Below are 13,275 nucleotides of genomic sequence, written 5' to 3' on the forward strand. Positions count from 1 at the left end.
CACATTAACAAGGAACATAAACATCTGAACTTTACCAACTATGTAACTATATAGGTAACGACTGTATGTAACGTAACTTTGAAAACACAAAACCTAAATAAATATCAGATTACTTTTAACCTCCCTAGCGGTATGATTATGTCCATATTTCTGTGCTGAAAGCGGTACATTTTTTCCATGGAAATATGTATTTTTTTTTATTGTAGACCTGTAAATTTTAGGAATAACTCACTGAAATCTGTCCAAACAAGAGTCTAGTAAACATTCCGGATATGATAAAACTTGAAACACAAAATCATGAATTATAATTTAATAAATAATCATAAAAATAATATAATAATAAATTTAATTCAATGATATAATCAAACCAAAAACACTGAAATTTGAAATATAGTACCAAGTTCGCACATCGCTGAGCAAAGTCACAAAATCGTTTTCAGTGTCTGATGACGAATTTCCCCATGAATCATTATCACTCAATTCTGCAAGTGGTTCTGATTTACTATCGCTGTTCTCTAGCTGGTCTAAAACCGATTTTGACCTAAAGGGACGCTTTTTGGACGCCATGGACGTTTCTCAGTTTCCAGGTAGAAAGAACAGTAAAAATGCAGGCAGGGCACAGGACAAAGCAGTAGGGACAAAATGTATGTGAAATGGTTTGATACAGTAATGTTATACTATGTCAAATTCATTTATTAGAAAATGACAGTTTCTAAAAAATGTTAAATTTGCCGCCGGTTCCGGCCCCCATACGTCCCGATGCTCGCAGGGACCGGAACACGGAAGCTGGATGCCGGCATCGGCCGGAGAAGATGGCCGGGGACGCTGCAGGGGACGCATCGCGGGAGAGAAGGACAAGGTAAGCGCTGCAGGGAATCCCTGAGCAACGCCGCATTGTAAGCCTGAGTGTAGCTCGGGGTTACCGCTTTTGGTACTGAAACTTTACCCCGAGCTACACTTGGGAATACTGCTAGGGACGTTAAGTGCTTTTTACTTGCTTGAGAATATGTAAACCTAACATTTCCTGTTCCTGATATGTGCCAGCTGTACCATGTACTTATATGAAAAAGTATCCTTTTCTCTTTGTATTGCTTCCATTATGTGAAATCCCTGGTGTTCCTGCCAGTCCCTCTGCTTTCCTATTAGAAACCGACCACACTAGGCATGAGCACAGTGTTGTCAGTTTTATAGCTGTGCTTAGTTCACTCTTTCTCCTCCCTCAGCTCTCTAAGATCCTTATGCAGCTGAGAACAGAGGATATGTGAATGAAATGGATGGTTTATTTTACAAGGTGAGATTTCACATATGCTGTCAAAATCCTTACATGCTCTCCCTGCTTTGTAATATTTAGTTCTCCACCCACCTGAATACACTGATCAGCACTGATCATATGCTGGTTTTCCAGCAGGATTGTTTGATAATAGCCAGCCATCAGACAGCATCAGTTGAACAGACATCAGCATGCACGGAGTAGTGCCATGTCATTGGTGTCAGTGGAAGGAGTAGTGCCCCATCACTGATGTCAGTGGGATGAATAGTGCCCCATTGTTGGTATCAGTGGGAGGAATAGTGCCCCATCGTTGGTATCAGTGGGAGGAATAGTGCCCCATCGTTGGTATCAGTGGGAGGAATAGTGCCCCATCATTGGTATCAGTGGGAGGAATAGTGCCCCATCATTGGTATCAGTGGGAGGAATAGTGCCCCATCGTTGGTATCAGTGGGAGGAATAGTGCCCCATCGTTGGTATCAGTGGGAGGAATAATGCCCCATCGTTGGTATCAGTGGGATGAATAGTGCCCCATCGTTGGTATCAGTGGGAGGAATAGTGCCCCATCGTTGGTATCAGTGGGAGGAATAGTGCCCCATCACTGATGTCAGTGGGATGAATAGTGCCCCATCACTGGTGTCAGTGGGAGGAATAGTGCCCCATCACTGATGTTAGTGGGATGCATAGTGCCCCATCGTTGGTATCAGTGGGAGGAATAGTGCCCCATCACTGATGTCAGTGGGATGGATAGTGCCCCATCACTGGTGTCAGTGGGAGGAATAGTGCCCCATCGTTGGTGTCAGTGGGAGGAATAGTGCCCCATCGTTGGTGTCAGTGGGAGGAATAGTGCCCCATCGTTGGTGTCAGTGGGAGGAATAGTGCCCCATCGTTGGTGTCAGTGGGAGGAATAGTGCCCCATCGTTGGTGTCAGTGGGAGGAATAGTGCCCCATCGTTGGTGTCAGTGGGAGGAATAGTGCCCCATCGTTGGAGTCAGTGGGAGGAATAGTGCCCCATCGTTGGTGTCAGTGGGAGGAATAGTGCCCCATCGTTGGTGTCAATGGGAGGAGTAGTGCCCCATCATTGGTGTCAGTGGGAGGAGTAGTGCCCCATGATTGGTGTCAGTGGGGGGAGTAGTGCCCCATCACTGGTGTCAGTGGGGGGAGTAGTGCCCCATCACTGGTGTCAGTGTGGGGAGTAGTGCCCCATCACTGGTGTCAGTGGGAGGAGTAGTGCCCCATCACTGGTGTCAGTGGGAGGAATAGTGCCACATCACTGGTGTCAGTGGGAGGAATAGTGCCCCATCACTGGTGTCAGTGGGAGGAGTAGTGCCCCATCACTGGTGTCAGTGGGGGGAGTAGTGCCCCATCATTGGTGTCAGTGGGGGGAGTAGTGCCCCATCATTGGTGTCAGTGGGGGGAGTAGTGCCCCATCATTGGTGTCAGTGGGGGGAGTAGTGCCCCATCACTGGTGTCAGTGGGGGGAGTAGTGCCCCATCACTGGTGTCAGTGGGAGGAGTAGTGCCCCATCACTGGTGTCAGTGGGGGGAGTAGTGCCACATCATTGGTGTCAGTGGGGGGAGTAGTGCCCCATCATTGGTGTCAGTGGGGGGAGTAGTTCCCCATCATTGGTGTCAGTGGGGGGAGTAGTGCCCCATCATTGGTGTCAGTGGGGGGAGTAGTGCCCCATCATTGGTGTCAGTGGGGGGAGTAGTGCCCCATCACTGGTGTCAGTGGGGGGAGTAGTGCCCCATCACTGGTGTCAGTGGGAGTAGTGCCCCATCACTGGTGTCAGTGGGAGGAATAGTGCCACATCACTGGTGTCAGTTGGAGGAATAATGCCCCATCATTGGTGTCAGTGGGAGGAATAGTGCCCCATCATTGGTGTCAGTGGGAGGAATAGTGCCCCATCAGTGATGTCAGTGTGGTGGAGGGGAGAATAGTGCCCCATCATTGGGGTCAGGGGGGGGGGGGAAATAGTGTCCCATCGTTGGTGTCAGTGGGGGGAGGAATAGTGCCCCATCATTGGTGTCAGTGGGAGGAATAGTGCCCCATCATTGATGTCAGTGTGGTGGAGGGGAGAATAGTGCCCCATCATTGGGGTCGGGGGGGGGAAATAGTGCCCCATCGTTGGTGTCAGTGGGGGGAGGAATAGTGCCCCATCGTTGGTGTCAGTGGGGGGAGGAATAGTGCCCCATCGTTGGTATTAGTGACACAAATGATGGGGCACTATTCCTCCCACTGACACCAATGATACTTACTTTGCTGACCCCTGCTCCAGCCTGGGCTCGCTCTCTAACTTACCTGTCAGCTGTCTTCCTTCTCTGGCCGCTCTCCTCTTCACTCGCTCCGGCAGCTCCCTCGGTCTTCTTTGATGTACGCGCGCTGCCGCTCGGCTCCTCCTCTCCAAGCTCCACCTCCTCGCCGGTGATTGGCCGCCTGTGTGCCTCTCCTGAGCTACAGTTCCGGTGGCCAATCAGCGGCGAGGAGGCGGAGCTGCTGAGCGATCCCGGAGGTGTGGCCAGGTGACAGGAGCAGCGTATCATCCCGCCCACACATCGCCGGAGACAGCAGCGGTGTCTCGGTTCCTAAGACCATCGGAAATATGTGTTTTCCGATGGTCTTAGGCGACTCCTGGGAAATGGTCGTTCGACCCCCAGGTTGAGAACCGCTGGTCTACAGGAACCCTGCATTGCACCCATGATCTGCTGATTGCAGGTACAATGCTTTCCAGGCTCCTCAAAAATAATAAATGCACATTTTTTTTTTACTTGCAAAAAAAAGGTGCAAATATTATTTTAGAAATGGGAAAACTTATCCTTTACAATACCAGAACTTCTAGTGCCCATTACACGAATGTTCTGTCTGTATATTATTCTTTTTTTTATATTGGGAATTGAAAACAGTTACTTTTAGCTCTGTTGCTACTAAGTGACTAGGCAGATTCTAACAGCACTCTCTGTTTCCGAGATTCTCCTGCCGGGAAGATAAAGAAGTTTGTGGCTTAGCAACTGCTACCACATTAAAACTTAAAATTGTATGTCAAAGTAAATAAATAAAAAAATAAATAAATAAAAAAAACACACCTCTCCAATACATACACATTTCCCCATGTTTTATCCCTTTAAGCACACTGCAAGTACAGGTAAATAATTGTTGATAGACCAGCAATATCATGTGCTCCTAACTTTTTAACATGACCTCCTTAACCTGTTTGACATGAAGACACATTGTATTTTAGGCTCTGAATTCCAAAGCATGAGGCGTCAGACCTGTCTACTTCATTTCTGATGCAATAAAAAGTTCAGGGGCATTCTCCCCTCCCCTTTATCTGCATAATCCTCCTTGTGCATGTGCAGAGATCACAGGATATTATCAGCTCACAAGATTTATTGCCAAAATCATCTGCCCCCCTCCCAATAGAAGCTGTACTATAGATTCCATAAATAAAAAAACACTATGAATGGAGGATGGGTGGATGAATGAAAGGTCCACCTCCTCCATTCATAGAGCACATTTCATGGATGGCTTCTATAGTATGGCTTCTATGAATGAAGGAGTGGGGCAGAAAGGTTATGCATAGTCAGCACTCTTGATAAATGCCTACGACAGGTCATTTGGCTCTTTTACCCCCTGCAGCACCATAAAATCAAAGCTTCGGAGGGGACTTCAGATTTCAACAAAAACACTAGCCACCATCACAAGGGACACCTCACTAAAATGTAAGTACTGTGCCTTGTGCTGATTTGTTTTTCTTTTCTTTTTATTAAACTTAATCTTTAAAGTTTAATTACACCTTAACTCCTATGATTCTGTACCAAGGATTATGGGTCGTCCATCCCACAGCATGCTGCAGAATGGGACAGTAAAATGTTTTTACGGCATACATGAGAAAGTAATTACCTTAATGTAAATGTTTTTAACCCACCTAAATATTTTAAATACTTCTGTATAATTTGTAAATATAACGGTATGTACATGTGGGAACCATTATTTTCTCGCTGCATATCCAGACTTACTGTTTAGTAGTGCTGTGCGGTGATTGATTTACTGCCTTCAAATCTATCAATTTGATAAAGCTGGCCATACACTATCTGAATTCGTGATGAGCTGGCCCAAATTAGCAATGTTGGTGGTCCCTGTTGCCACCCTACTGCTGAACACCCACATGGATAATGACTGGCCCGAACAGCAGCAGCACCCAATCAGCTGCAGCCGATGTTAGGGAATTTTGGCAGCCGCTGGTGCCAGTTGTCAGAATACAATAGCCACAGAGGGAGATTGGTCTATGTATTCTGTATAGCGTGGATGGAGAAGTCCGATAGAGATGTGTGTATATATATATATATATATATACACACACACTGTACATATACACACACACACACACATCTCTATCGGACTTCTCCATCCACACTCTACAGAATAGATAGACCAATCTCCCTCTGTGGAGATTACTTATATACACACATATACAAAATTAAATATATATATATATATATATTTATTTTTTCATTCAGATTGCAGTAACACAATCATGGAAAGGTAAAACAATATGTATGTAAAGAATGTAACTCCTGGAACTAACTACAGCTTTCCTTAAACACTAAAATGTTATCTCTTGACATGCTTTCCTTCATAAATTCATCAATACAAATACTTGCTTCTTAAAGTGGAAGGAAAGTGGAACTATTTGTAACTAAAATGTTCCCTCCCTCTCCTCCTGCCCATCCTGTATAAATAGATCTGTGTACTTACCTATTATTAACCCTCTCCAGTCTTGTCATGTGATGCTGCAGCACCGGCTTCCCTGTGTCAGAGAGCAGCTGTTGCAGGTGAGAAGAGGAGACTGCCAACAACGGCTGGACTATGGGGGCCTGTGGCTGATGTCATGGCTCCTGGAATTACCAGCCATTGTTGAGCACTTCTTGAGCCAGAGCTGCAGGATCACATGACCAGACTGAAGTGGGCTAAAAATGGTAAGTACGGAGATCTTTTTTTATACAGGGTATGCAGGATAGGTAGGAGGAGATGGAGGGAAGAACATTTTTAGAAATAAATAATTAGACTAAAGCCAGGCATAGATTATTTGAATCTTGGCAGGTTCAGCAAGGACTAGTCAAGATTTAAACTATGGGCAAGCTGATTGTACCCAATTCGATTGTTGTATGACTTTGGGCACAACCAGCCTGTCGGATTATTGATGCGGTTATTTCCAGCGGCTATAGCCGCTAGCAATAATCATTGTGTTCTCCTGGCAGGGGTGCATATAAATGAGAAGGACAGAAAGTTCCAAGAACTACAGGAGGATAAGCCTCACTGCTCTATCGCTGCAAAACTGGCCAAAGCAGCAATGCAGTGAAAGCAGCTGGAACCACTACTGCAATAGATCACTGTATATTGTAGCTGGTGCTGACCCAACAAAAGTTTTGCTGTCCTTGCCTGTTAAATTGTGCTGCTGCTCCTTCCCTGCCTTCTCTCAAAGTTGAACTCAGGGACAAAGACCCTCATTTAAATATATATCTCAACCACAAAAAGGACATGAATCCACTTTGCCCTTGCATGTACATGTATTACCTGGTAAAAGTAGCAGCAACATCATCAGTGTGCTTTGCATAGTCTGTGCAGAAAGCAGAGCTATCGGAGGGACCCAGTAGGTCGCCTCAATACAGGTCGCCTTTAGAAAACCACAGGAAGGGGCGGAGATCAGACCAGTCACCCTGTACAAGGAAAGAGATCAGCAGTGACTGGTCTCTATTAACAAGAAGCTCCAAGTTTCACACTGGATTCCTGCACAGATTTGGAAAAAATACACAAAGCACAGCAAGATTTAAGGACAAACACACATAACTCTTGTATTTAGATAATATTTAGTTCTCCTGTAGAATCATCTGAAGTTTGCAGCTCAAAAATTGACACAAGATCCTTTTGACCTACAAGCTTCAAGAACTTTTAGCCCCAATAGACTTCAATGGAACCCCCCCCCCCCCCACCCCGAAAAAAGAAAACGCAAAAAGGTGCAAATTGCACATTTTTTTCACCTTGTAAATAGCTTTCTATTGACTAAAAAATAACAAATGCTCACATAAAAGTGCCTGTAAAAAAACTGAAAATGCCTGTAAGAATGACCAGACACGTGCAGGTCGAGAGTGAACTAAAAAGGTTGGCCCAATATTTCCAGTACAGCAGTCCACATTTGCAAGGAAAAGTAGTTTAGCCATGTCCAAAGCATATAAGAGAACTTTCCCTCCTATATTTAAAGTGTTACTAAACCCACAACAGTAAAATCAGTCTGTATTTGCAGAAAAGCATGCTTGTTGTACTCACTGTGGAACTTAAGGGGTTAATCCTCTGCACTGTGTAAAAACACAGTTTGATCCTGACTTCTCTGATCCTCCCCTTCTTCCAGTGCCCTCCTCTTATCTCCTGATAAGACATATCATGTGGAGTCACTCTGCAGATGCTCAGTTTGGTGTGTTATGCTAGAGAGGTTTTTTTTTTCCTTGGGAGAGTGCATGTGATCAGTACAGGGCCAATCAGTACTGTCCTGACAGAGGTCAGGGTTTCTGCATCCTCCTAGAGCAAAATGAAAACTCCTCCAATCTTTAACCAGTGCTCTGCTGAACTGCTCTAACTGCTGATGAGAAAAGGTATTTAGCAGTTTATATTTACTAAAATAATTGCATTTCCATGTTCTGTGTACTGTGGAAGATCAGATTTAGTGAATGCAGGGTCCTGGGTTTAGTAACACTTTAATTCTGAATAGCATTTAACTGCTGTCAGGCCAAAAAAGCAATGATACTGCAAACTGTGCTGGAAGTTTTTTTTCCTCTGCTTTCTAGGACAAAGAAAAAAATAACAGTCCAAACCATGAAAAATTCTGACTTGCACAAATATTTAGATTGTGAATTGAATCTCAAAAACGAATTGGGCAAATTTCTTTTTTCTTCAGAGTGGAGATTGCTCATCTATATCTGCAACCATTCCAGACTGCTAACAATTCACAGATTATGCAGAACAGATTGTATCTGTAAAGACTGGTATAGACAGGCTTACCTCATATTTTTATTTTTAGAAAGTGAAGTAAAATAAAATATTATCATCAGGTCTATTTAATAAGGTCCAGATAAATGCAAAAAAAGCGTGCAAAGCAATCAGAATTTGTCCTTCCAGGTCTAGTTATACAACATTTGCACATCGTCATGGCTCCTTTATCCTGCCGCCAAACAGGACAGCATAACCATCAACATTTGTGGCACAGCATATTGAAGCTTTCATGAAAGACTTTTGCAATGCAGCTGTACCATAAAATATTATATATCCCATCTGTACAGGCATGGCGCTGCAGTACATCTCTGTCACTACTTTACCTAATCAATAAATTTCATATACAAATTGTATTTTAAAAGTCTGCTTTCTGAATTTGCAAAGTCTGTGTTGTAGATTTATAAAGCAGTGAATCTGACATTCACGAAACATTCAATGCAGATGAATATGGGTTTTAAAAAACTGATTGACTCACCACCAGTCAATGTTTGGTGAAAACTGCAGTCACTGCTTCATAACAAACTACATTAAGCTATCTATGGCCCCCATCTTGTTAAATCTATCAACTGAGTGACCAAACAGCGTGATGTCCTCCTACTTAAATCCCAACTCCAACGATTAACCCCCCCCCGAATAAAAAACAAAAAGAACTACTCTTTCAATGGGTCCCTCACACGTAGCTTGGTTTGTATGCAGTTAAAGCGCAGTTCCACTCATGCTGTCAAAAAATAAAAGTCAGCAGCTACAAAAACTGTAGCTGCAGACTTTTAAAAAACATCCACTTACCTGTCCCCTGGTCCCATGGTGTGTCCCCCGCAGCTCATTTCACCGGCCGTCCTGTATTTCAGGAGGCCGGCATCTTCAGTGTGGGCACCCGGCTGTGATAGCTTGCGGCTTCACAGCCAGGTACCCACTGTTTATGCGCGAGTAGCGCTGCGCTTCGTGAATGGTCCTGTAGTCTTCTGGGACCTGTCACGTGTCCCAAAAGACTACAGTGAGGACACCTTCCGCTCGCCTAGGCGATTGGACCGGTAGTGGGAGCGGGTACCTGTCAAATTCGGGTACCCGCTCCCCCCTCACCACCCCCCAAAAGGTGCAAATCCATAATGGGGAGCAGGAGAGCAGTCCTTACAGCGGAAATTCCCCATTTGGGTGGAGTTTTGCTTTAAAGCTGGTCATAGATGATACGATTTTTTTTCCTTCCACTGCCGGTGGAAGGAAAGAAATCACTCGATTCTCCCATCAACACAGTCACTGTTATGGGGTAATACCTGCTGCTGAGCTATTGTGTTCTACCAGTGGGAAGCCTTCTTTGTTGCTATAGCTGCCAGCAGTAATAGCACGCAAAAAAAAAAAAGTCAGATAGGCTAGTTGTACTGAAGTCAATGGATGGATTGACTTCAGTACAACCAGCCTACTCATACAAGGATCAAATTTCAGCCAGTCCTTACTGAACCAGCTGAGATTCGATTCATCTGTGGCCGGCTTAACTCCAGGGGATGAGGAATAAAGTGCAATACTTACCTTGTTCCACAACTCAACAAGCTCAGGCACTCGCCTCTGTTCTGGGCTGTTGGCAGTCCATCGCCATTCTCACCCAGCATTGTATTTGATGATATCATTGTACAAACGTGGCCCACAGGCTTCACGGGACCGATCACACAGATGGAGCGAGGAGTAAAGTATTAACAAGCATTCAACCCGTACAGTGCAAGTTTTTTTCCCAGTAGTAATTCCCAGAGTTTGGCTTGAACATATTCTCCAAAGTAAACAAAGTCCATGATGCTGAATGGCTATTTCCCCATTGTAATCCCCCTGATACAAGACCAGTTGGATAACAACTTCAAGTGTTAGCAACCAGGATGATCAGTGTGAATAAATGTGTTAGTATTAGGATGACCTTTTCTACAGCAAACAGTAAAATTCACACTTAGATGTCAGAATGACCTCATGAAAACTCAGCAAAAAAAATATATAATCCCATCTACAGTTTAGACATTTTTCCCAAAAACACATTTACAGAAAATATGAAGTTAATACATTTTCAAATGGTAAATGTGTTTAATGTATTTTTGGTGGGTTTTAATCCATCTACAATATATATTTTTATTTCATATTTTAGGATGTCTGTGTAATTTAGACCCCAGCGGAATAAGTTAAAATATAATCTATTGTTATTTTTACAGTATATCTGTTCACCCTTGATGGCTATACTCTAATAACTCAAACCTGACTTTCCCATTTTATTATAATAATAAAAGAGCAGCTTAAAATAAACCAAATACTCAATTTTAAAGATTTTAAAATAAATGTCCTGTTTGACAGCAGACACCACAGGATGCCTGCTATTATCTTTAATATCCAGAAAAGCCTCTTTTCCCCGTTGACTTGGTTTCTCTTTGTTACTAAGGCTTAACTTTTCAAGACTTCATTGCAACATTCCATCAACTGCCATGTCATCCCCTTGTCCAATGAGAGTGCCTTTACTGGTCTCATTGGACCATGGCATGGAAGCTAAGTAGGGTTTAGCTGTTGAGTCAAGAAAATCCAGGCCCCAAGAACAAACTGAAATTAAACCATAGAGAAGCATATATAGCATATTAGGCATTTATAGCTAGTAGCAGCCATCCTGCAGCATCTACCTTTTGACGAGACGTTTAGTTTAAAAAGTTTAACCTCATCGCGCCAGCCGCACTCAAATGTGCGGCCTCCCGATGTCTGGGCCTTGACGCCAAGTGGCTGCACATTTGCATGCAATTAAGAAAAACATATGTTCTGAGAGCGCGTGCCCTGCACGCTCCCAGCACACATGTCCGGTACTCACGGACAGGTCCCAATCTCCTGTTTTGATCGGGGCCTTTCCCGATCATGTGACCACCGTGAGGGCGAATCACGGTGGTCACATGACCTTAAAACCCCGCCCCGCCTCCAGGCTTCTGAAACCCTTAAAGGGCTGGGAGGCGCCGTCACAAGGGGTTAAAGTGCCAGTTCACCTTAAAGTTGATCTTTAGTCAGCACATTAGGACCTGATAGATCACTTCAGGCTGGCCCCTTTGGCAGGTATAGCTATGTAAAACATAAAAAAATAGTGCCTATATGGTTTAAATCCAGTAATGCACTGTCTTTCCCTACTTCTTACATGCTCAGTTTCTCTCTGATGTTGGCACTGTGCCTAAACTCCGAGCCACCAGAGGCTAATCAGCTGTCAGCTTTAAGATTTACGGTTGCTGAAGGGGAAAGAAAGCAACAGGAATAACAGATTGTGTGGAAGGAACACAGATTAGGGAGGGAGAAAAGAAAAAGCAAGAGGTGACAGGGCAAACTCTGCTGCACTTTGGTAGCATAATAATTAATGTGGAATGTATGTTCTTTTGTTAACCACTTGCCCTCCAGAGGATTTACCCCCCTTCCGGACCAGGCCATTTTTTTGCCATACGGCGGTGCATTACGTTAACTGACACTTGGGTGGTCGTGCAACACTGCACCCAAATAAATTTACGCCATTTTTTTACGACAAATTGAGCTTTCTTTTGGTGGTATTTGATCGCCTGTGTGTTGTTTATTTTTTGTGCTATTAACAAAAAAAGACTGACAATTTAAAAAAAAAAAATTAAAAATCAAATTTTGTCATAAAATTAGGCCAAAATGTATTCTGCTACATGTCTTTCCTAAAAAAAATTCCAATGTGTAAATTAATTGGTTTATGTGAAAGTTATAGCGTTTATAAATGGTGGTATAGATACTAGGATTTTTTTTTTTTTATTAAACTTTTTACTAGTAATGGTGGCGATCAGCGACTTATAGCAGGACTGCATTCTGACAATGGGGGAAATGACTTAGTGTCACTGACACCCCTCAGTGACACCAATACAGTGATCAGTGCTAATAAAAAACACACTGACACTGTACTAATGGCACTGGGCAGGAAGGGGTTAACATGTGGGGCGATAAAAGGGTTAACTGTGTGCTGTGTGTCTGTGCTTCACTGTAATAACACTGCTTTGCATGGCTCAGCTGACAGGGGAGAGATCTGTATTGTTTACTTACAGTTCTCTACCTCCGTCGCGCACGCCCCCTATCTGGAAATGCAAAAATCACACACACATATATATATGTGTGTGTGTGATTTTGCGCACCTGTGCCGCCCTGTAGCAGTATTACTGCTATAGGGTGGATGGGAAGTGGTTAAAGAACATTACACCCTGTTCCAAATTATTATGCAAATTCTATTTATGTGTCACAAAGATTAAATATTTTGTTTTTCAGTTTAACTCATGGATGGCATTGTGTGTCAGGGCTCTTTTGATCACTGAAAATAATCTCGGACACCTGTTATAATTAGATTGGCCGGTGAGCCCAATTTAAGGAAAAACTACTAAAGGAGGGTGTTCCACATTATTAAGCAGAGCACCATTTTCAAGCAATATGGGGAAGAAAAAAGGATCTCTCTGCTGCTGAAAAGAGTGAAATAGTTCAATGCCTTGGATGAGGTATGAATACATTAGATATTTCACAAAAACTTAAGCGTGATCATCGCACTATTAAGAGATTTGTGGCTGATTCAGAGCACAGACGGGTTCGTGCAGATAAATGCACATTGAGGAAGATTTTTGCCAGATCCATGAATCGGATCAAGAGAGCAGCTGCTAAAATACCATTACATAGCAGCAAACAGATATTTGAAGCTGTTGGTGCCTCTGGAGTCCCATGGACATCAAGGTGTAGAGTCCTCCAGAGTCTTGCAACTGTGCATACACCTTCGGCCACCAACCAATGCTCTCAAGCAGAAATGGCTGCATTGGGCAGAAAAATACAAGAAGACTAATTTTCAAACAGTCCTGTTCACAGATGAGTGCCGTGCAACCCTGGATGGTCCAGATGGATGGAGTAGTGAATGGTTGGTGGACGGCCGCCCTGTTCGAACAAGGCTGGGACGTCAGCAAGGCAGTGGTGGAGTCATGTTT

General features: G+C 43.8%; 1 protein-coding gene across 5 annotated transcripts in view; it reads right to left on the bottom strand.

The window, feature by feature from the left end:
- SEMA6D (semaphorin 6D) overlaps positions 1–13,275 on the bottom strand; it is a 103,767-nt gene that overhangs the window by 63,160 nt on the left and 27,332 nt on the right. The window lies entirely within an intron of this gene.

This window comes from Staurois parvus, unplaced genomic scaffold (assembly GCF_062004578.1).
Source record: "Staurois parvus isolate SC_StPar_1 unplaced genomic scaffold, SC_StPar_1.0 ptg000089l, whole genome shotgun sequence".
NCBI classification, from domain to species: domain Eukaryota; kingdom Metazoa; phylum Chordata; class Amphibia; order Anura; family Ranidae; genus Staurois; species Staurois parvus.